Below are 26,517 nucleotides of genomic sequence, written 5' to 3'. Positions count from 1 at the left end.
TTTTTGTCTACTTTCCAAATCTAAAATCAGATTCTAGGGTTGTGTGGACCAATTTCTCACTTTCAGAATTAGACCTTCTTTGGCATTGTAAAGCTTTGATTCTTTTTCATAATTGTTGTAAAACTAAGCTACAGTCCTACAGTGATAGATTTCAGCCTCATAAGGTAGTTTTAAAAGAAAAATTAGAAAGTCCACTTTGTTCATTTTGACAAGTGGCCCATTGTAAATGCACTATTTATAAAGTGCCAACATCTTTTTTGGGGGGGTCTTTTGATTAAGTGAAAAGGGGGTGTGTGTACTGTGTTTCTTGTGTCTCTATTTTGTGCCCTTTTTATTTTTGCATCATGGATTTTAAATTTCCTCCTTGAACTTCACACAACTATTCTATATGGAAAGATATTGCATGGAGTAGATTAATGTGAAAAGGATATAGTTTTTATGTTGATGTTACAATTACCAAACCTACTAATGCTAAATAACTCATTGATTGAAAAAATCAAGACCGACAAGCTTTAAGTGTTATCAGGAGTTGTGTACATGGGGATCTTCTCTTCCACATTAAAAAATTGTTCAGAATCCAAAGAAGCTTGGGATAAACTTGAATAGTTGTATGGTAAAGTGGATGAAGAAAAGGGATTTTAGATTGAAGATGATCTACTTCTATTGAATCTAAGAATTATGACACAATTCAAGATTATATCGTCAAAGTCAATGAGTATAGGGCAGTTCTTAAAGATTGTTGAAATCCCATGAAGGATGATAGGTTTATTCATCACATCCTGAAGATGTTATCTTCAGAGTACACCAACTTTGATTCAAGTTTTAATACTCAGAGGTTGACCATGGGATCTACTTACAAAAATCCTTCCTTTGATGGATTTGCAGACATGTTGATTGTTGAACAATCTCACTTGGTGGATTTTGGACTTCTCAAGCCATCAAAGACCATAGCCTTGGTGGCTAGTGATGATTCCAAATCTAGTCAAGGGGGGGAAGCAACAACAAGAAGAAGCAGTGGAAGTAGAAAACACAATCTGAGACACAACAATCCTCCTCTCAACAAGGTGGTTCTTCTTCAAACATGAAGGGAATTAATGAAAAGAAGGAAAAACTCTTTTGTGCATATTGTAAAAAGCTAAATCATGATGAGCATCATTGCAAGAATTGATGAGTTAGAAAATCTACTCAAGAAGAACAAGATTCAAGTGCCAAGTGCTTCCAAGGATTCTACTCTAACCTCTTTGAAGGGTAAAGGTGAAGCACTTATGGAAAACACAAGTTCTTCAAAATGGATACTTGACTCAGGTACCTCTTACCACATAGGTTCTTTAAGGGAAGACTTTTCTTCATTGAAGCAGTCAAAGGTACCACACATCTTCATGGGAGATGATACTAAGATGGAAGTTGAAGGGAAAGGACATGTGGAAATGGAAAATGGGGAATTCAAAGTTGTTCTCTATGTTCCAAATCTAAGCTCTAATCTCCTATTAGTTAACTAAATCACTCACCTTGGAGATGGTCATAAGGTTGAGTTCCTTCCAGATTTAGTAATGGCGCATAGTCTCAAAGATGATTCATGGTAGTAGTTGGGAAAGTCAATGATGACAAGAGGTTATATTCCTTCCCAAGCCTTGTTAACTCACTCTACTTCAAACATCAACTTATGGCATGAGTGGTTTGGTCACCTTGACTTTCACTCTCTTCAGCAACTTTGCTCAAAACACATGGTCAAAGGTCTACCTAATATCAGCTTTTCTAAGGGATAATGTTCATCTTGTTCAGTGGAGATGAATCTCAAGGAGAAGTATGATAAAGGGAAGTTTTCTCAAGCTCCAGTTCTTCTTCAGCTACTTCACATGGTATTAGCAAGACCCTTTGTAGTGACTTCAATCAGCCAAGGCTGCTACATACTCACATTTGTTGATGACTTTTCAAGATTCACTTGGGTCTTCTCGCTTCATCCCAAGAATGAAGTAGTTCATAAGCTTCAAGACTTCAAGACTCACGTTGAACACAAGTCAAGGAAAGCCATCAAAGTATTAAGGGTGGACAATGAGAACAGATATGTAGATAGAAGACTTAAGAACTTTTGCAAAATTGAGGGCATTGATCTTCAGAACTCACCAACATTTAGTCCACACAAGACAGATGTTGCAGCTATGAGGATTAGGACTCTCAAGACCATGGTAAGTTGCATGATTAAGGCCAACTCTCTTGATCCTATACTTGAAGTTGAAGCCATTAGCAATGCTACTCATATACTTAATAGGTCTCCTCATCCAACCTTAGATGGAAAGACACCTTTTGAGGCATGGTGCAGCAGAAAACTAGTTGTGAGTCACCTTAGAGTCTTTGGTTGTCTAGCATGGGCAAACCTATCTTCTAGGAGTTACAAGGCATTGGCACCTAGGCCTTGTACTTTGATCAGCTATGAAGACAATGTGAAGGCTTACAGACTGATGGAGCCGAAGACTCACGAGATTTTTTTGGAGGACATACACTTTGAGGAAAGTTCACCGAGCTTATCCTCTACTCCTCTTTGCACTTCATACACAGTGGAAACTAATAGTGACACCAACGATAGTGGTTCAAGAGGTTCAAACACATGGTGTTCTATCGACAGTTGTAGTGAGAGGTCACATTAGTCCAGTCCATATGCTTATATTGCCACAGTGAAAGGTCCAACACAACATGGTACATCTCTTCTTCCAGCTCTAGCTTTACTTGACTTGGGAGATAGACTTGAGGACTTACATCTTCTCATTGATGATGATTCTTCTACAATTGTTGCGAGGGCTCACTCTGACCCTCATGTACATTCTCTACATGATCAATCTTCATAGGTTGGCATGATTATGGATCCTTATGAAAAAAAATTAGTGGAGGTCTCTTTGTTAGTTGAGAAGATAGATGGTTCAGTGGAATAGGTTCAATAGACATCCCTGACCGATCTGCATTCATTCTTTTCAGCATAGTTGGAAGGGATGAAATTCAGCATCAGTACAGGGATACTTGAGTAGGTTTCAGGGCCACCATACATCTTTAGTAGTGTACCTTTGGCTTTGTTTCTTCCTAAGGGGAGGAACACTATTCGGCATTCTTAGACCAGCTTCTTCATCAGAGGAGTCATTGTTTGGCATTCTTCTTAGGGAGGGGGAGCCCATCATGTCTCTCTTCCTTCTCTCATTCTCTTATGTATATACTGGATGTATGTCATAATGGGGGGGTCTTGATTACTCCATCGATCAATGCATCCTTACTTATCTCTCTTTTTGGGGGAGGCTTTTTCCCATGAGGTTTTCCCTCTTTCCTCGCTTTATGAGAGATTTTTATTTGCATTATGTACATGGGTACCTAATATGGCCTAGTAGCCAGGACCCATTATGCATCTTCATCCTAGTTCGTAAGCTTAAGGGCATTCCTCTAAGTTGCACTTAAGGAGGGGTGTTGGCGTAAATAAGTATTTACTTTTTACACTTGCTTAAGTTTACTTAGGTTAATGCATTATTTAATTATTTTGCATTATTTTATTATTTTTATTTGTGAGACACTTAGGAGTTTGCACAACTTTTGAGCTATCATGTAGACAACACAGGAGTATGCAACTCTATTTTAGCACATGGTGTCTACAACACTATTTTGCATGTCACACCCTTGTAGGCTTATCCTCTCATCACCGTACTTACTTTCATGCTTAATGGAGGACAACCCATATCTGGTGGACATGTGCTTGGTTTTATGACACATCATGGTGCTGATTATGGGGCATTCTACATGTATCTTAGAGGCCTTTATATACAGGCACTCCTAGTGTACTTTTACATTACATGGCATATTGAATACATTGTCATTTTGATCATACTCTCTCTCTTTTTGGTGTACTATGTGCTTGTGTTTGAGTTCTTAGTTCTTAGGTGAATTTTTCCCTTAGAAAAATTTGTATAGCTACTATACCCACACAAAAGAAGTTGTTGTAGCAAGAATTGGAAAGTATTGAACCAAAGGATCAACCGCCTAGCATGGAGAGTACTATAAGTCTAGTACAACCATCAAGGGAGGTTGAGATAAATGAAAAGGTTAGAACTCCTCCATTCTATGTTTCTCTCATTATAGGGGATAAAATAGTCTACAATTACATGATTGATTTAGGGGCTAGTAGTTCAGTGATGTGTAGGTGTATTGTTGATTCTTAAGAAATGAAATATGAACCCATTGTTAGGGATGTATTATAGTTGGATGGTAGTACTGTCAAGAGTATAAGAATCCTTAGGAAAATGGAAATGGGCTTACATGCATCCCCTAGTTATAATGTAATTCAAGATATACCAGTTGTTGAAGTCAAGCCACACTTTTCCATTTGTCTTTCAAGAGACTTCACCACACAAATACATAGTTATATATTTTCTAATTGGTCATACATGTTTTTTAGAACAAGATGTGGGACAAAGGCTTCAATAGGAATATAGCCTCTATCCCTCAATCATATTGAACCCTACAGCCCTAATCTTATCAGTATGAATTGCACTATTCTAGAAATGGATGAGAATGATGTAGTGAATGAACTTTCCATTTCTCTAGCAAAGATACTTGATTTTCTCTAGCATGAATGAGCTAATACATATTGATTTGATCCCATATTAGAAACCCTTGAGATAGGTCTTGGTATGTACTATGTGTCAGAAAAGGATGCTCTTATCCCTAACCTTATGGAGACACAAGAATATATGAGTGGGATATGGGGTATGTATTTAAATATATCAAGAAATAAGAATGGATTAGGGGCTATTGTGATGCTAACTTCTCCTACACAAGGTACTACTTTTCATATAGGGTCCAATTCAGATACACTAATAATGTGGTAGATTATGAAGCTTTGATCCAAGGTATCCAATAGGCACAAAGGAGAGGCATCAAACTCTTAAAGGTATTTGGGGATAGTGAGTTGATTGTTAATCAAATTAGAAACTAGAATGTCACAAAGAACAACCTTCTCAAATCATACAAACATAGAGTTTTGGATCTACTTGAAGGTTTTTAGGCTTTCAATATTTAGAGTGTCCCAAGAAAAAAAAACATAAATTCTAATAGGCTTGCAGCCATTAATTCTCATTATGGTATATTGGAGCATGTTACTAATGAAGAGAAGCAATAAATTAAATTTTTTGTAAGGCCTGTCAATTTGATTTTGATTTATAGATTTTTTATTTCTTAGAAAATGAAGCAAAGTTCTCTACTAAAAATTAGTCTAAACTAAAAAGCTATTATGAGGATCAGATTATGAATTTAAACTCCAAAAAATTTCTTAGAGGTCTAGTCATCTTAGAGAGCATTTTCAACTTTGATGATCAAGAAAAAGGAAAAGGTTCAAACTTGAATATGAAGAGGGACTCACTGGCTATCACTATTGCTAATGGAAACAATTTTAACTTAGGAAAGGTATACACTGATGCTAAACAAGAATTTTTCATTAAATTATGTGAAGAATTCAATGATTTTATTACTTGGACATATCAAGACTTAAAGGGTTTTTACCCAAGCTTATTCCAGCATACCATAGATTTAAATCATGATGCTAAGTCTATTAGACTAAAGCAAATGCCAATCAACCCAATGATTAAACTTTTAATGAGAAATGAACTATCCTTGAAACTTATAGAAGCCAATATCATTTTTTCTATTAAGCACTCTTCATGGGTGGCCAATCTTGTTCTTGTTAGAAAGAAAAATGGAGAAATCAGATTGTGTGTAGATTTTAGGGATCTTAATAATACTTCTCTTAAAGATCACCATCCCCTTCCTTCTATGGAAAAAATTCTATCCAAAGTTAGTGGCTTAGAAAGCTTTTCTCTCTTATATGGTTTTTCAAGCTATAACTCGGTACTAGTCCAAGAGTTAGATAGATATAAGATAGCATTCACTACCAAATGGGGTACCTATACTTATTGTAAGATGCCATTTGGACTAACCAAGGTAGATGCCACATTTTAGAAGGAAATGGATATGACCTTCAAGGGTATGCTAGAAAATTTTGTACTAGTCTATCTTCATGATATAACCATCTTCTCAAAACATGTAGTAGATCATTTTGATCATTTGAGATGGGTATTTGAAAGATGCAGAGAGTATGGTGTGTCCTTAAATCCCAAGAAGTGTGTTTTCCACTAACCAAGGAAAGGTCCTAGGAAATATTATGTGAAGAAAGGGGCTAATAGCAGATCCAAAGAGAGTAGAAGCAATTCTCTCTCTCCCACTTCTCAATCATAAAAAGGATGATAGAGCTTTCTTGGTAGGATCAAATTTTTAAGAAGGTTCATCCCTAATCTTGCCTACATGGTGAAGCTTCTCACACTTGTGTTGAAGAACATGACATTTTATTGGACTAAGGAGGGGAAGGCTACTTTGGAAGAGATCAAGAAATCAATCACATTAGCTCCCACTCTTATCAATCCCAAATTTGATAAAGACTTCATCCTTTACTTTCTTGGAGGAGAATAAAGTATATCAACTGTTCTAACATAGCTGAATGATGAGAACTTGGAGCAACCCATTGCTTTATTTAGTGAGGGTCTTAAAGATTATGAAGGAAGATACAACTATGTAGAGAAACAAGTCCTTGCTATTGTAAGGGCTCTCAAAATTTTTAGACATCTTTTGTCTCATGACAATGTTCAACTCTTGGTTCCACATGCAAGTGTAAAGGAGTTCCTACTTAACAAAGACATCAATGAAAAAAGTGTTGGATGGATCAAAAAAGTTATGGAATATGAAATTGATATCAAGATCACCAAACTTGTGAGAGGTAGGGGATTGTGTGAGAAAATGGCCTCTTCTTTTGAGACACTCGAGGAAGCTACCCTCTTAGTACATGATGAGTAATAACCAGAGAATAAAAATTAGAATGATTGGTTGCATGATATGCCTACTTTCTTGGTAGAGGGAAGATATCCACATAGCATGAATAGACCTAAGAGAAGATACTTTAGATTTTAGTCTATCCCTTATGTCTTGGTAGATGGAATACTATTGTAGAAGGATTCTAATGGGATCCTATTGAGGTGTAGCAAAATAGATCAGATTAGTAGGCTATTAAAAGAGTTCCATGATGGGGCTACTAGTCGTCATTTCTCAATTAGGGTTACATCAATGAAGATAATGAGGGCTGGTTATTACTAGCCAAATCTCTTCAATGATTGCCACAAACATGTGAGAAAATGTGAGAAATGTTCTTTCTTCTTAGTAAAGAAAAGATTGGCCACCCTTCCTCTCCATCCCATCTAGGTATATCAACCCTTTGTTCAATGGGGTTTGGATTTTATTGGTCCAATAAATCTGACCTCTAGTGCTGGTCACAAATGGATCTTAGTAGCCATGGATTATTTCAAAAGATGGAAAAAGATAGTAGCTCTAAGAGATGCAACAAAAGCTTCAATGGTTGAGTTCCTTGATGAAATAATGACCAGAGTTGGTATTCCATCAACCATTATATTAGATAATGCCAAATATTTTATTGGGAGTCATATATGCTCATGGGCACTAGAATCTTCAAGGCAGGAGATCTTGTGCTCAAATGGGATGCTGATAGAGCTAAGCTAGGTAGGCACTCCAAATTTGATGTGATGTGGAGAGGTCCATATATTATCACCAATTGCAAAGAGGCCAATGCCTTTCAGCTATCCAGGCCTGATGGTGAAGTTATCCTAATCTCAATCAATGGGATTCACATTAAACCTTTCTTTTAGAGAAGGTTGAAGGTTTTTTTTACATATTAGAACAATTTTCTTGTTTTCCAAGAAGTGCACAAACACGTGTTTTGAAGAAGTTGCAAAGGATTTTGGTTCCTAGTTCCTATTGTAGAGAGGCAAGATTTTCAATGCTTTGCTGTCACAATAATAGGGTTAGTGTTTCATAATACAAAGCGTCCACATTTTTTATGACTCTATAGCCCAACCGATGCTTCAGGCCATTGGTCTTATGCATAGCAAGCTTGCATCCCTTCTAAGTCACCAAAATAGTTGACCAAATTTGCCTTCTTGCCAAAGTCACCGCATTTGAATTTAAATGACAAATGACCACTTCCCATTTTAAAAAAAAATATTCGAATACCATAGAAATACAAAATAAATGAAATTAAAACCTTCGAATATTTCCATATCTTCATTGTTTACTTTTTGGCTGCCACAACCTTTGAGACCATTAGATCTTGCATAGATCGATGGTGGGCACTTTTCTACATTATGAAATTACTCAAACATTAAGCAATGTGAGCTAGCACCTTGCTACCATGTCACATGTGGGTTCATTTTCTCTTTGTGGATTGCTACAGACAAAGTGGACAAGTTGTCAAAGGACATTGGCATATAGAGTTAGTTTAGCATTATGTCATTGGTTAAAGGTACTGATATGGATAATTTGTTGGTTGCATGCTTTTAGGCAATTCAATATTAGATGGATCAATGATAGGTGTTTCCCCTCTTCTTGAAGATGTAATATGTTTAAACATTGTAGGAAAGAAATAATGCGACACGTGGTGTATGGGTTCCATTTCTTGTGGCTCATTGATAAAGTAAGGTATGATGCCTACATACCAATGTGAGCAAGAGTATGGCTAGGGTTCTATTGGTAGTCACTTTCCCACATTCTACTTTTTGATAGACCTTTAGACAATGTGGGGAAGTAACATTGTGACATATGGACTAGTGGGTTGATCCTTTTGTGTAGGTTACTAGGGTTGGAAAATGGCACTGGTTGGATGCCAGGTCATGCCAAGGTGGATATTGAGTGGTTTGTATTCCTAAAAGATAATGGGGTAGGAATAGTAATAAGAAATGTTTTCATCAATCGTCAATCTTCTATATATTGATGATTAGCACTTTCCCACATCATGGAATTGTGAGAACTTTAGACATTGTGGGGAAGTGCTTGAAGGACACATGTCTTTGTAGGCCCGTGGATATAACATTGCATTTAACATTGGCAGTGGGTTGTTAATTTTTGTTGATTGCCATAGTTAGGTTTGAGGGTGGTGTAGTTAGTTTAAATGATATGGTTAAATGTGTGAAGACCTTGCAAGGTGGTAGAAAGATATAAGATTATTGGCCCATGTGGCTCATCTTAGTTGTAGGGTTTTCCTCGACCCGCTAACCTTGCTCACTCATGAGCTAGAAATGAGGGGAAGAGATGTTTTCTTGCATGATCCAATCTTTATGATGAATTCCAACCACTTTCCAATGAATACCATGCATGATAAATGAAGGAAATAGTCCACCATCTCACATTTTATCCATATACTTGGTTAGAGTTATTTAATGGTGCCATTCTATCTTGTCAAGGCTTTGTTCTGGAAAAATGTTTGATTTCATTACATCTGAATCCATGCCAAGTTTCAATTTTCTCTAGATTTGTATGATTGTTTTCTGCAATCTTAAGTGGTAGTATTTGTGTTTGGTTTAGGATAGAAAATATCTTAGTTATTCTTGAGCTATAAAAGTAAGTTTTGTAAATTTTGTCATGGTTGACTCTTTTCTATTTTCTTGATATTGCTTTGCAAGCTCATTGTAAATTCCCTTTGCCTCTGAACCTATATGACACTCTACTTTTTCTCCTCCAAACATTGATGTATTGTGAAAGACCTATTTTCCTCTCATTAGTGTATTGTGGATATCTACAATCTTGCATGGTTGTATCTACTTTTGGCCTATGCATGATATATAAGTGAATTCTCTTCTTCCCTGTGTCATTTATTGGGGTTTTTTAATCTACATGTGATTGATATTAAAACACATTTGAATGTGTATATCTTTTGTTGTCATGATTCTTCAAAAGTGCATGTATGGGTAGAGACTAGTTTGAACACTCTATTTTGGTGCATCATCCCTTAGGTTAGAATAGGTATATTTTCTTTCATCCATTTCTTCTCACTTTTCCTCTCCAAGAGTAGTTGGGTGCATCCTGATAGAAAAGGAAGCCAACCTTCTCCGAAGTCTCAACCTCACAATTCAAGTTCAAAATCTTGGAGGTTGTTTCCATGTCTCACAAGGTTGTTCTTAGGTAAAAACTTTAGACAAGGGTCCAAACTTCTATGACAATATTACCATACAATCCAAAATATTTTTTCCCTCTTAGATAATAATCTCTCTATGTGTGTTCATATTCTCTTCTCTTGGGCAATTTTACCTCTTTCTCTTTGATCCCTCTATCTTAGTATTTCTCCTTCATTATTGTTTCTCTCCCTCTTGGTATGTATATTCTCCCTCTCTAAGATAGTCATGAGAATCTTTACAAAAGGCTTTTATGAATATGTTAGCAAACTATTCTTTGGTGTGCACCTATTCTAACTTAACTTCTTTATCTTAAAGTAGTTCCTTGAAGTAGTGATACTTGATGAAAATGTGCTTTTTCTTAGCATGCATCACTGGGTTCTTTGAAATGTTAATAGCACTTGTGATATCATAATAGATAACTAGGATATCTATAATTTCTTTTGTTAGTCCTTTCAACAATTTCTTTATCCACATAATATTTGAATAGTTCACTACAATAGCCACATAATTGACTTGAACTATTGATTGGGAAATACAATTTTTTCTTTTTGCTTGTCCATGACACCAATCTATTTCTTAGAAAGAATGCACCTCCATTAGTGATTTTTCTATCATCAATATTTCCTATCCAATCTCAGATAATTCATACCTTCAATTGAAATCTATAACTTCTCTTTTAATACAATTCATAGTCTTTTATACCTTTTAAATATCTAAATATCCATTTTACTTCCATCATGTGATTCTCTTTAGCATGTGCTAAAAATATAGCAACTATTGTAAATGCTAAAGTAATATTTGGTCTTCTATGTAGAACACACTATAATTTTCTAATCATGGATCTGTATAAGGTTTGGTTCACTTTAGTAAAATCATCATTCTTCAATAGCTTATGTCTTGTATACATAGGTGTACTCACTTGCCTTGAATCTTGCATTCTAAAAGTCTTCAGTATCTCCTTGATGTACTTGGATTGAGTAATAAAAATACAAAACTTCATTTCACATACTTGTAATCTAATAAAGAGTTTGATTTCACCAAACATAGAAATTTTTAATTAATTTTTTATTTCACCAGCAAATGATTTTTATAATGCTTCTCTTGCTCCAAATATAATATCATCAATAAAATTTTTAGATACCATTACTTCATTGTTCATCACATTCTTCAAATATATATTACTATTATCATTTGTCCTTTCAAAAGCAATCTTCACCAAATAGCTATGTAATCTTCCATATCATGCTCTTGGGGCTTGCTTTAATCCATAGAAGCATTTGTTTAGTTTACATACTTTGTACTTCTTGTTTGGATCTACAAATTCTTTAGGTTGTTCAATATATATTTCTTTGTCAAGTATACCATTTAAAATTGTAGATTTGACATCCATCTTATATAACTTGAAATTTTTGTAGGTTGAATATGCAAGCAAAGTTTTGACTTCTTCAATTTTTTCCATAGGAGAAGAAGTTTCTCCATAATCAACTTCTTCTTCTCGAGCATATCCTCTGCATACTAGTTTTTCCTTATTTCTTGATACTTCTCCATTTTCATTGAATTTGCTTGGCAAAACCCACTTTATTCTAATAAAAGTGTTTTTTCTTTAGGCCTTAGTACTAAAGTCCAATTATTTTTCTTCTCAATTTGGATGATTTAATCATTCATTTCCTAAATACAATCTTCATTGTCTAATTAATCTTCTACTTGAAGGATTTGAGCAATATGCAAAACAAATCCATGAAGCCCTTGAGTAACTACATGTAGAAAATCTACAACAGAGAAAAAAAAGACAAGAGGAGGTAAGGGTTTTCTCTGAATAATATGAAAATGTATTCTTAGATAAAGAAAAGATACAAGATACTTACAAATGTTCTATCCTTATAGTAGGAGATCAAAACCCAAAAAACTTAACCTAAAAGGTACAAAGGGTAGTGTAAAAGGTAAAAGCCATTTAATAATTACTAAATAATTATTTAGTATGAATGCAAAAGTACATAAAGAAAAATCTTAAGAAGGAAGAAAAGTTAATTTAATTAATGAAATGAATTTACCTTTTTCTCGAATACCCCCCTTAAGATGAGAAATAATGCAGCTATAAACAATATAGAAAGAGAAAGGAAACTAAAATATAATGGTAAAAGAAAACTTAGGTCCCAGTAACAAGGCCTGATAAGGTACCCAATCACAACCAAATCTATATGAAGTGGAGAAATAGAGAAAACCTAGTGGAAAAAGACTCTACCCCAAAAAGAGGTAAGTTAAAACCTAGTGACAAACTACAAAATATTCCAAGTAGGGGAATGTTCTAGAAAATAGGAACAAAGAGAGAGCATGAAGAAACATTAGAGAAGCATGAAAAAGTCAAAAACTTTATCACAAAGAAACTAGTTATTAGTAAAACCTCCTTTGAAATAAAACTTGACTAGGTAGAGAAGATTATAATTTGCATCAAATCAAGAGGCAAACAAAGGAAAACAACTAAATTCAAAGATATATCTATGGCATAAAACACCAAAGCCTGATGAGTAGAGATTACTTTAGAGGCGAATCTTTTCCATTTGGAAATCCTATCTCATAAGTCAACCATCATTCAACGAATAGTGCATGTAATGTAGGTCAACCATGTCACCAAATATATATTAGATTTGGATCCAAAGCTCATGGTTGTCACCCATTAATTGTCACATGATTGGTCTAATATCTCGGTCCAATTGCTAGTGTAATATATGTTTTGGATACATTTATTTTAAAAATTTTTCCATCATATCCTTGTTGTTTCTTATTGCACAATGTTCTTTTTCTATTAATACAAAAAAATAATTTTCCCTTGGATTGACAGTTGCCTACCATTTACCTAATTTTTGTCAATCACTAGCTCCATTTAGCTAACTATCTCCTATTGTGATCTTGCACAGGAAGGTGTCTTTCACCTACATTTGACATTCCCACTTGTTAATCCCATGTAATTTTCTAACCTATATTGGACTATAAGGTATTATTATTCTACACAATATTCTCTTTTTTGGTTTAGAGACTAACATTTCTGATTGTTGTCAAAGTTTCAAAATGTTGAGTGCATTGCCCATTGACTCATGGACCATGGTTTTCATAAAAGGTAAGTGATTTTTCATTTATTTTTCATGTGGATAGTGGTACTAGTACTATTTATTTTCTAGTTTTACTATTTGATGTCCACTGGTGACTAGATATCTCACATGTTATGATAGGTTTGGGAATTTTATTAGGTAGTATCATAGACTATACTATCATAGTAGTAGTACCATTTTTCTGAGAATGAATCATACTATTATTATTATATGTAGTCTAAGTATTCTACTATCATAGTCTTTGATTCATCACTCTTTGAATCATTTTTTCAACAACTAAGTTGATTTTTTTTTGTATCCTTTATCATTTTGCAATGTCAAATAAGAGGGGTATTAGGGGTTCTGGTAAGATCCTTGAAAGCCAAGAGAGGCCACCATTACAAAAACATAGAGTCATATCCACATATTTTGGGGGTAGAAATTTTGACAACCTAAAAGATTCACAAATTAGATCTCCAGTACATATTGACAAAGGAGATTCATCACAAGTTAGAGACCATATTGAAGAAGTTCATGTTGGTGAACTTGATATCTCAGTCAAGGATGAACTTGAACATGATTTGGAGGCACTTCACCTAATTAAAGAGTCACAAACTAATATTATAGAATTGGAGTTAGTTTCAGATCAGTCAGGTGAGAAAACCAAAGTGATTTCATAAATCATGTTTATTCACAAAAGGGGAAAAAAAAATTGAATTAAAAAAGGATAGATCTCACTAGGATCTATCCAAAAAGAATTTTCAATTAGAATGGACGGAAAAATACTAGCTCATTGAACTAGTGGCCAATCCAATTGATGGTGAACTCCTATAGAATGAAGATGTAAGATTTGCACAAAGATAACAAAGAAGTGAAAGAGGTTGTAGCTTAAACTTGGTACCATAGAAAAGTATGTTAGTAAAGTTTACAAAAAGGAAACTATAGATGGAGATGAAAAATCCATGATAACTTGGAAAAAGAAGGACAACTATTTTAATATCAGGAATGCCAAAATATAGGAGTTAGACAAGCAATTTTAGGATAAGCATTCTATAGTAAAAATTTACGTTGAATATTTCATTGGGAAAGTAATGGAAGTGCAAAATATGAAAAGAGTAGTTCAATTAAGTGTTTTCTTTTATATTTTGAGTAGATGTCATCCTATGATGGCCTAGCCTTCCTTACTACTTTATTGCACTTTTTAAAGTTCAAAACTATTTGAACATTCACTAGTCAGTAAACAATGGGTGAGAATGGGCAAGTTGTCTTATATAGGTTGAAAAAGAAGATATGAAGGAAAAAATAAAACACTCAATTTTTATTGCATTGTTTGTAAATGAAGTTATAGTAATTGATAATACTTCCTAGGTGTGCATGCATATTTATAATGTAAACGATCATTTTCATCAACCCTTTCTACTATCTATTACTAAATTAAATTGTAGTGTGACAACTAAAAACTTATATGATTTATTAAAAAGTACTCTGATTGATTGTGGAGATATGGATAACATGGATATTGCCAAAAAATTTGTGTGTGTTAAAGTAAATGGAGCTTTGGATATGAAAGGTCCTAAAGGTGATCTTTGCAAAAAGATCAAGAATGATTTGGCACCCTATGCTATTTCCATTCACTACATGACTCATTGACTGAATCTAGCTTTTAGAATTGTCAACAATTTTGGTTGTGTAAGTAAAGGGGAATCTTTAATCAAAGAGATTTACCAATACTTTTGTTGAAGTCCAAAATGAGTCCAAGAATTTCAACACTTTGCTAAAAAACTTACTAATGGAAGGAAGTTTGTTAAAGACAATGTTACTAGATGGATCTCTCTTTAGTTGGACTACCATATTGAATATTCTTTGAATATCTATCATTTGTTGGACTAATGCACTATGTGTGAGATAGATTCCCTTGACTATATTGAAGCCTAACCAATGTTAAGATACTCTCAACTTTAGAAGCTATCCTCCGCATGCTATATGACATGAGAAATATTATGAAAAAGGTTCAAGAAAAAGTTATGTACAATGAAAAATATAATAAGCTATGTAAAATGACATGTAGTAGCTTGGATACTCTATATCAATTTCTACCATTAAATGAATCAAAGTTTGCAAAGTGGATAGAAATCATAGATTTGAACAATCTTGAGAACTTTTTGCATATTGGTGCAAATGATGAGGTATCTGCTAGAGTATGTGTAATTGACATACCAATGCAGTAAAATGCTTTTGTGAACTTTGACTCCAACCCCAAAAAAGAAAGAAGTGGAGTAGAATCAAAATCAAAGAAGGTACCTTCACGTGTTACAAGTAAAGACTTGAAGAAGATCAAAGACTTTGTGAAGTGAGTTTTCTACAATCTGTCATTACAAATTAGATTTACATTCCCTCTAGAGCAACTACTTGAAGCAATGTCTATTATTTTTCTTCAATATTTGTCTCTAAACTATCTCAATGATTTTTAAAGAAGGATGATGACTTTGATTCAATATTTTTGCAAATCTAAAGTAATCAATGGAATAACTATAAATATAATTTTAGATAAATCTTAACTAAGAAATCAATCACATTCTTTTGCAAACATAATGAGGGAACAATTAATTTGTATAAAATCCAAATAAAGAGGGAGAGGTAACAAAACTTTGGAAAAATCTTGGTCAGAGAAATCCATTGAGAGAGTCAATACCAAAATATTTTAAGCTTACCAATTTATGTTTGATAATGATATTGGGTTTAGTGGAGGATGAGAGAGTTTTCAGTACTTTGGGCTTCCTAAAGTCAAAGGATAGAAAAAAACTAGACAAAAATTTGGATAATTGTTTTAGGCTCTATATAATTCTACGAATGAGGTAGATAGTTTCTCTTATGATAGGGCTCTTAGCATTTTGAGAAACAAATGTAGAAGAAAAGGGATGACCAACATTTCAAACCCAAGTGGTGGTGGCAGTGGTTCAAGTATTGATATTGGAGGTAATGAAGATGATGTTGACTTTGGCATGCATACTAACATTAATAGTGAATCTGAAGAAAACACAATGAACAATAAAATGTTATATGAAATAAATGAGGAGGATTCTAATGATAGTGATTCTAAGATGGTCCAAGTAGAGTGGTAATTATATTATCTTCTCAACTTCAAGTTCCAATTTCTATGTGAGTCAAGTAGTAGGCTAGTAGCTCTAGTCTTACCCATTTCAATTCAAATTAATTTATGTTCTATAGTCTTGCCAATGTCTGAGATTGTATATACTAATTAATTATCTTTATAGAGGGTAATTGATAACCTTTATTCACTATCCTTTTATAGATGCTTAATTAGTTTTTTTAAACATTGATACATTACAAACTTACACGTTGATATTTTCATTGATTTTTAATTTAATACAATAATACATGTTGAACTTGAGATTTTCATTCATTCTAGTATTTAGACATTTTTATATTTTTATTGATTCTAGTTCTTTAAGAAATTATAACATAATGCATTTAACATGAACAAGCTAATTTATTTTTAAAAATAAATTGTATTATAATTTATAATTATAAATCAACTTCTAACATAATACATTTAATAATTACAAACAATCACAATTGTTTGCAAATGACTCAATGTCAAACGACTCTGAATTCCCTTTTACTGATACAAGAGAGAAAAAATAGTTGTACGTTAGTTTGTAATTATATAGATAATTAGATTATTACTACATAATACATTATGTTTGTACAGTCACATTGCCACATTGCTAATCATACAATTTTTTCAAGTAGGAGTAGTGAAATTTTTTGCATCTTCTTTGTGTAGTAATAATATGCCAGTTCCTGGCTATCCAACTATACTAATATGCTAGCTCTTGATTCCTATAACAATTAACATTAAAAAAAGTTAAAATTAAATCCAAAATTTGAAATTAAAGAGCAACAATTAAAAAAAATATTATAGTACTATCACTTACTAAATTGTTACTTCTTAGTACTGTCAAGTATGACTATCACTAACACAAATAGTAATAGTTTGAGAAGATGACCTAGCTCTAATGATGTTCTTTAGGGCATTACAATTTGCATCGTTTGAAAGCTCTATTTTTTTGAGGTTGTAGCTAAATAGTTGTAACCTTGTCAACAACGAATACTTCAAAGCGATATTTTTACATGAATCGAGAAATTTATCTATAACTATATTCATTGTTGATTTTGGTTTTAAAAAATTTGAAATTTTTTCATAGTGGTTTCCTTGGGAAATTTTCTTAAATTAGATTTCATGGCGCTGTGCAAATTTTTCATTTAATCTTCTTTCAAATGAAATTTTCATCTCAGTAAGCTAGATTTGGTAATCCAACATTTAGCAAGTTCAATATGTTGTGACTTATCTTCATCAAGTCTTTGGAAGCAGATTAGAGAGCTTCATCTATTTTCATTAATTGTTCACAATCGTGACACATAGAAAAGGTCATTATAGCGGCATCTAATTGGTTATGTGTTCCTTGGTTTGCCAAATCCTTGTCACTAGATCTCTATACTTTATTCTAAATTTGTATAGCAAGATTTTTTAAGGAATTGGTGAAGGTACTTCTTTCACCCTCAACATCTCTTTTACATTTTCAAAGACAATTCTAAGATTTCCATTTAAATCAAGCCATTCAAACAAGATATCATTCTTCTTCATTAGTTTGTCCCAATTTTCTTATTTGATAAGCCTAAATTTGTTTATTATGGTATCCATGAAATGATGGTCTTTGAAAGATGTCATTAAATTTTATGCAATTACATTCTCCATCTTGTTCGTCATTTTAGACATCTCTATTTCAATCCTTTTCTATATTTCCTCTAGTTTCCCTTGCCAATTAATTTCTCTCTTCCTCTCATCCTCCAATTTCTTCTTCAAATCTTGGATTTTCTTTGTAGTAGTTACCTCTTTTTCTTCTCATCATTGAGTTCTTTTTTCAAATCATGGATTGTCTTTCCAATGGACTCCTCTTTTTTCTTCACATTCTTCAATTCCTTCTTCAAATTATGGAGTGTTTGAGTAGACCCCTCTTTCTTTACGTTCTCCAATTCCTTCTTCAAATCTAAGATTTTCTTTGTAGTTGAATCCTCTTTTTTCTAATTCCTACTTCATATGGTGGATTGTGTTACTATTTTTAGTAGCACTAGACTCCATTTTCTTTGCATTCTCCAATTCCTTCTTTAAATTAAGGATTTTTTTATTTTTACTTTTGTAATTAACTCCTCTTTTTTCTTCGTATTCTCCAATTGCTTCTTCAAATTATGGATTGTGTTTGCACTAGACTCCTCTTTTTTCTTCTCTTTCTCCAATTCCTTCTACAAATTATCAATTATTCTTGCCCTAGAATCCTCTTTTTTCTTTTAATTCTCCAATTCAATCTTCAAATTATTATTTTCCTTGATAGAAGATTCTAGGCTAGTTTTCAATTTATTGTTGACTTGTGCACTACTCTCTACATGCTTAAACAATTGTGTAGCAAATGATGTTTCATGGTGAATTCTTTTTTTGCACTCATCCAATTCTTTACTCAATTTTTTCAGTTGTTCATTCATCTTTTCTTCCCAGGCAATTTCCTTTATAGAAGAAGAATTCTTTATCCTATTTTGCAATTATTTTAACCTATTGTCTTCTACTTTCCCCTTGGCCTTCACATTATCAAGGTCTACCTGTAACTTTTCTATTTATTTTGTAAGCCTTTTGCTTTCCCTCTCTACTTTCAAAAGTGTAGAGTAGACCATTTTGTTTATCTCTTTTGATATATTGATTTTATCAATAATTTTCACTTTTGAGAAATCGATTTGAAGACTGGTAACTTGTACATCATTACAATTTATTACATTTTTGGTGGATTATTATCTCTAGCTAGGGGCATAACAAACATGAAGTTCATCATTTCACATTTTGGATCATATGCTGGAAATATACTATTAGTAGATGACATTTAACAACTACATCACTTTTCAAGGTCTTCATAATTTGCCTATTTATTTTTCTTGTCTAATCAAATTTTGATGCAAACTTCTTTACACTAAAATCTAGGATTGCCAACATAATTGGGTGTTTGAAAGCTGAATTATTAGTTGTATTTTTGCATGCTCCTCCAACTCTAGTTAAACTTACTCCACCTAAAATTATATTTTGAGGATTTCCAACATACTAAAGATGGCCCATTCCAAATCCTATCATTTTTGGACTATTTTTAGGGTTTTGTATAGAAGTTTATGGTGCATACATTGGGGAAGTAACCACTGACATTGCTTGCATTATAATTGTAATAAAGTTTTACTTTTTTGCACAAGGTTCATCCATGCTAGTGCTAGTGGGATCAATTACAATTGTATTTGAAGATTTAATAATTATTGTGTTGGGATGACCTTTCGAATTAGAAGTATAATATTTTTTTCCTCTCTATATGAATCATCTTAAATCTCATAAAAGAGTCTAATGATTGGTTTTACTTCCTCTTTTGGGTGGGTTTGGTACTAGAACTATATTCCAAATCCCTTCACCAATTGCACCAATGGGCCTTATACCTCAATAACCCATTTTTTGTATCATAGTTACCCCTTTATTATACATTTCTTTAATAGAATCACTTATTTGAAGATTAACAATATGCCTACCCTTGCTTGACCTAGAATCCTAAATACCTTGAATGTCTCCATCAAACTCAAGGTCCTTTTATCTTTGAATATCACTATCACTGCAATCACCAAAATCATATAGTATAGTTGGATACTCTTTATTCTAATAATTGATGAAAAGTTCATCCTCCTCAATTTCCTCAAAATATTCTAACATCTTTGGTTCATCCAAATTTTGTCTCATTTTCCAAAAATTAGTCATCTTGGCTTAACCCCAAAATTCAAATGTGCATACCTCTTTTCCTACTTTTGGCATAGAACTCTTACAAGGTTGAGATGCTTTCTTATAGAAATTTAAGTATGTCAAAGGCTTTGATTTGTGTGACTCTAATATATGAAATATCATAATTTGAGACGAGAATTCTTGCATTCAAATATTATTCTCTATTGCATGTTTCTCCATCTCTTTCTTAACCTCATCCCATGAATCCATGTTTTTCATGGCACCTCTTGATGTTGATATTTTCTTGCAGAGTTCCCATTGGCAATAAGTATCATTTTTATTATTTTTAGTGGATCATAATTCTAGTGATTGACAAAATCAAAGACAAAAATTTTTACCAACTCATTTGCCACTTTAAAATCCTTTTTCTCAAATGTGATGCCTTAAATTGTGAAAGGGAAGGGAGGAAATATCATGTTATTTTGTTGTCTAGTGAAAAGTTCATCAGTGCTCTCCATCTTTCATACATATTCTAGTGGAAAAACCCTTTTTGTAACATGTATTGTAAGTTTGCACAATTCAACTACTGAAATGTAAAACCTTAAGATAAAGTACTCTTCCATAAAGAACTAGTCAACCATTTGAATTTGACTTCCTAGTTGAATGCAATCTTTACAAGATACAAAAAATCTAGGCATCGAAGTGCTAGTCTAAAAAATGGTTCTAGTTATTATTAGTAGTAGTTATTCTCATCTTATGTGTCCACTCATATACTAGACTTGGAGTCTTTGATTTCTTCTAGCTTTTCTCATCATACTTATAGACCTCAATATCAAGCTTATTTTTCTCTATCTCCAATATTTGGCCATTCTTTGCTAAAAGAAGGTAGCAAAAGTAACTTCTAAACCTAAATGTCTTCATGTTGCCTATAGTTGTACTTTCTTTAATCATTAGTAATTGTTCTTGCATAGATTAAAAAATGTGTTGAACAAAATTATATCTTACATCTACCTTATCAACTAACTGACCTCGACAATGGATATTATAAATCATTTCAAGAACATTGGCCCCTTCTTCCTTGTTACTATCCAATCCTAGACAAAATGATAACAAAGAAATAGTACTCTAAACCCATGGCACAAAAATATCATACCAATAAGGAGGCTTATGGTCCATCTCCAGTGTAAGTGTAACACTAGTATGATTAGTAGATGACTAAAAGTTTATTAAACCCTTAATATATGAATCTTGAAAAACTCTATCCAGTTTATCATAAGCTTGTGCTATTTAAGTCAATGCACTTGTTGAAGCTTTCTAGTCTAAACCCTAGCCTTAGGTTTAATAGAGTGAAAAATTCACTCTTAGTTATGGATAAAATTTCCTCTTGAGTGTTTTTGTTTACAATTTTCTTTCTATTTTTATCATAATTCTGAGCACACATAATTACAATTTTAGGGAAAGGAAATACTTTAGGTACAATGAGGTTTGCTAATCTAGTAACCAAAGAAGCTAGTTTATTTGTATGTGCACAAATATTTTTGTTATATTTGTAATAATATCTCCCCTTTTGTGGATCTTTCAACTTATTAAACAATGAATTTCTAATTGCCATGATTCTCAAATCTCCATGGATAACATGATTACAAATATCATGAAATTTATTAGTGAAACCTGGGGTTTGTAGCAGTTGCCTATGTTCTATAATGTCTTTCTTTTTCCTTTATGCTTATTGTTGTACTTGAGGTTTTTGACTTTTTTTGCCCAAGCCTGCTACTAGTTATTACACAAAATTATGCTTCAAGCCCTTTCTAAAAAAATTGTAAAGTGTAAACCTAAGACAATAAGAATCATGATTTCTATTGTTGTAAATTGCAATAAATTTATCTTTTAAAATTTAAATACTTAGAATTGAGAATCGAGATTTGATAATAATGGTGCTAGTGGATACATAGATAATTGGCATTGTCCTGTGATATTCAAGTTTCACACTTTCAATTTTTAGAATACAAAATGAAATTTAATCAGTCTTTAAAAGGTTAAAATTTGAAAACCCTATCATATTAGACTCTTGACTTCAAGAACTTTAAACTTCATACTCTAAAAATATAATAGGTTAATAGTTAAATATTACAATGTAAGTATTAAGTAATTAATGATTTTAAGTACTTTACTAATACTATGTACAATGTCCATGTAAATGACATTAAAACTTAATAATGGACATAACTATAATAATTAAAAGTAAAAATTAATTACATTAATAGACATTTAAATTTTTTAATTTGTTCATTTTAAATAAATAAATAAAATTCAAACTTAATAATTAATACAATTTTCGGGTCAATTTGTGAAATGCTATAATTGTTGTCAAGAGTTATCTGGAATCATGATACTTATCAAGGAAACATGTTACAATTCTAGATGTTACTTGATGATAACAGTAGCATTCCAAAAAATTACCTAAAAAACATCTTAGGCTGTTGAATAGATAATAATTTTTTTAAAAGACTAAAAACAATTATTATTAATATTAACTATGTCCCAACACTTAATCAAGCTTTGCAATGAACAGACACATGTCATGATTCTAGATGAATCTAAGCACATGGAAAAAATTCCCCAAATTCATTTGAAATTCATCATGGGCCATCAATCCTTCTTTTAGTCAACAGTTAGGGGTCGTGATTCAAACATAACTATAACTTATAAAAAATAATCTTTGACTACACGTGTCCCGATTTTAGCTAGAAATATAATTTAACTTTAATCTTTCAAAATTTGGCCTAAAATAGAGTTGCAGTCATTGATCTATCATTCATTGAATGGTCTAGATGAAATCGTGAATCGTTAAACCTTATTCATAACTAATATTAATTATTTAAGTTATAATTTAGGGGAGAGGACCCAGTAGTTGATTGGGGTCTAATGTTTGATCATCCTATCATGAACATAGAGTCCAATATTCCAACAGATTTTTACTATATATTGTAATTAATTGATCTATTTGTACATATAAAAAGTCCAAATATTGATAAAAAAAATACCAATATTTGAACACATGAAAACTAATAAATGTTATAGAAAAAATAAATATATGAATTCATTAATGCGTGAAATAAATAAATTTTTGTCTCAAATAAAATATCAAAGCTATTTCATATATGTATGTCACTCAAAACATAATATGCTCAATTAAATAAACATTGACATCTTAGAGTTACTACTCTCATGTGTACAACTATTGGGGTGGCAATATATATGCATAGAGTAAATCATATCTATAATATGTCTCATCATAAATATAAATGGTGAATACTAATAAATGCTTTGTATTTTCTTATGAAATGTGTGAGATTGCCAAAAACTTCTAGTGTTGAACTAACATTCCCTTTGTGTTGGTTAAAAGTTGTATTTTATATAATAATGTGTTATATATAAAATTTATATATAACAAATATTTATAATTAATAATCACTATTTGGTCCATTTAAGTTACATATATGTTACATTTGGTTCATTTAAGTTAATAATTTTAAAGATTAAGCTTTCTTTGAATGTTTATAAAGTCATTATTTGGACACATTTCACTAGGTGCACTATTTTAATGAGTTTTGTGTGACAAGTCATAGTTTCAAACCTTAGTTATAGCTTATAGGTAGTTCAATGTCCATTTTAAATTTCTAAAAAAAATTGAAGGTCATACAATATCCCATGTAGTGGCTACATGTTGATGAAGTTAGCCCTCATGACTTCTGGTTCCTCTCCCCTATCTTATTGTTGCACAATGCAAATTAAAACTTAAATCATAAAGTGTAGTAACTGGTTACAAACATACAACTTATTTGAAGTTCTTTAGAATTTCCAAAATCCATGATTTGGATGAACAAAATTAAACATGTAAAATTAATGAAACATTAAATTTTTTAAAACATAAAGTTATAATTTCTAAATCATAATCAGTTATCATCCATCAATCATTAATTTCTTGATAATGATAATTTGATTTAATAATTGTAACATTTTTACTTAATTAAAATTTATTTAGATTATAATCAGTATTTGCTAAATTTCTTTAGCTTGATAATGATAAGTGATAAATTAATTTAAATTTAAATAACCATAACATTTTTCATTTAATCCAAAATATGATAAAAAATTAAATATATTATGATGATCATGATATATAAATAAATTTACATTTCAAAATAGGAAGAAATGAATAAATAAATTAATAATCAATATTTTTTAGGAATATTTATATATAATTTATAATTTGAACCATTTATTTTCAAATCAAATTTCAATATTATCTATACAATTTAAATTCCATGATCATTTATTAGGATTTGGGATTCATGATTCGTGAATCATGAATCATGATGTTACATGCACCATAAGTTTAACTTTAACAAACTATTTATTTATTTATTTAATATTTTAAAATAAATTAATAATAGTTAAAACAATTATAACTAATAACTATTAACTTGCTTGGCCCTGGCCCTCACATTCATATATTATCAAATTTTATAGGTTTTTAAATTTAAAGGACATACATATAAAAATTACAAATTTATAAATTTTCATTGGATAATTTTCAATTGAATAATTTTTTTAGTATAAATCATCAATCAAATATAAAACCATAAAGGGATTGTTGAACCCCTTTTCTTATTTCTAACTTCATAACTATCAATAGTTGATTTTTTATAATAGAGTCACAAACAAACATTTCAATAGTGGATTGAGATGCCAAAAACAAAGTCATAGACTAACATGAACAATGATCTAAGAAGCTAAAAATATTTGTTTTCATTGATAACATTTTACAATGTACATTGTACATAATATTAATTCATAGCATAGCTATTTAAACTAGCTAATTAAATTAGCTTAGTTTTACTATTTCATAATTTATATTAAAGGGAAAGGTCTAATCCAATGAAAAACATATATGTTAAAAACTTTTTTTTTCCCAAAGGGCAAGGGTCAAGGAAACATGATTCAAAAAAGAGGGGATAAGGAACTAGCAAATAGGAAACTAGGGAATAGGGAGGCTGGGAGCATAAGGAGGCTAAGGGGCCAAGGGCTTGAAGTTTTCAAAGAAAATGTATTCAAGCCCCACTATGAGGAATCTGTTGGAGAAGATGATGTCGCTCAACTCGTCCAACCATGTGAAGTCAATCTCACTAACATCATCCAATAAGAACCACTTCTATAGAAAATTCCTCCTAAGCTGTGCTGACTTCTAATGGCGAGTCAATTACCATTCATTCATGCTGAGATGAAGGGATGATTTTATATAATGATCCCTATGAATTTCTACTAGCACTTGTCTACTATGTCTGCAAAATGGATGCCAATACCTGGCCCTGGTACCTACTCGAGCAATACAAGAATTTTGATTTTATCTTCTAAAAATGTTATATAGAAGCATCAGCATGTGTACTTGATTGCTTCCAAGGTCAAGAAGAGACATGAGGAAGCAAGAGGTAATATCTATGGACACAGAGTACCTCTTATCATTTTTTAAGAATACATGGTGGATAAAAGGACCTTGGGCATCTTCCTCCCAAACCATGGCGAGGACATCATCAGGTATCATACTCAAAAAGGGCTTTTGTAGACCCATTGTAGTTCATTTTAGGAAAATTGGCATATCCATGACTAAGAAAATCCACAAACTAACAAACTTTGCAAACTAAATTCAAATTTGAGAATTTGAGAAATGATAATGAAAGAGAAATTGAAGAGGCTACTAAATGGTAGTTGCATTAATTTTTTTTTTAGCTTTCACAATCTTTTGTGTCTTACTTTTTGTATTCCTATTAATTTTCAAGTGTGTGAAATGTACTCACATTAATGTCAGACAGTTGAGTGCCTACCAAGGTGGGTGTAAATGGAAAGTAATAATTGTAACTCTCAGTACCACATTTATGATTTTACTCTTAATGTGATGTTCACTACATTCTAGTTAATGGTTTCCATGTAAAACTTTTCATGTGTCTCCATTCTAGAGAATTTATGAATTTGACTCCAAGTCTTTTCAAGCATATGAGCCCAAAATGCATCTTTTGTTATTGATATCTAATTAATCAATGGTCGACAAAACTATTGTATTAACAATATGAAAATGATGCTATCCAACTTGGTAATGGTGACACTAACGTAATGACATTATTAATAATATACCTAAAATATTACACAAGTTGAAGTGACTACTCAGTAGTCAGTACAATCACTAGCCAATACACATCCAAATTTTCTTTTAGATTAAACAATTTTTCAGTTTACCACTAAGGATTAGCCAAGACCATTATTATTCATTTTCCTACAAAATAAGTAATTCACCTTTGACATTATTAATTCATTTTTGGCAAGAAAAAAATAGCCATCATTTATTTATTTGTCAAGAAGGAAAAAAATTAATTCACCACATTTAAAATGAATTTTGTTAGGGCAAGAAAAAAATTGCCAACATATAATATTTTATTTCCCTACATGGAACAAACAAATTGTCCTCGACATTAAAATTTTCCTGTCTACAAAATGTTGGATTAACCAGTATCTTAGG

This window comes from Cupressus sempervirens, chromosome 5, assembly GCF_028749045.1.
Source record: "Cupressus sempervirens isolate cs-2001-9-10 chromosome 5, ASM2874904v1, whole genome shotgun sequence".
Lineage (NCBI taxonomy): Eukaryota > Viridiplantae > Streptophyta > Pinopsida > Cupressales > Cupressaceae > Cupressus > Cupressus sempervirens.
The sequence above is the reverse complement of the archived record's forward strand: the minus strand, read 5'-3'. Positions refer to the sequence as shown.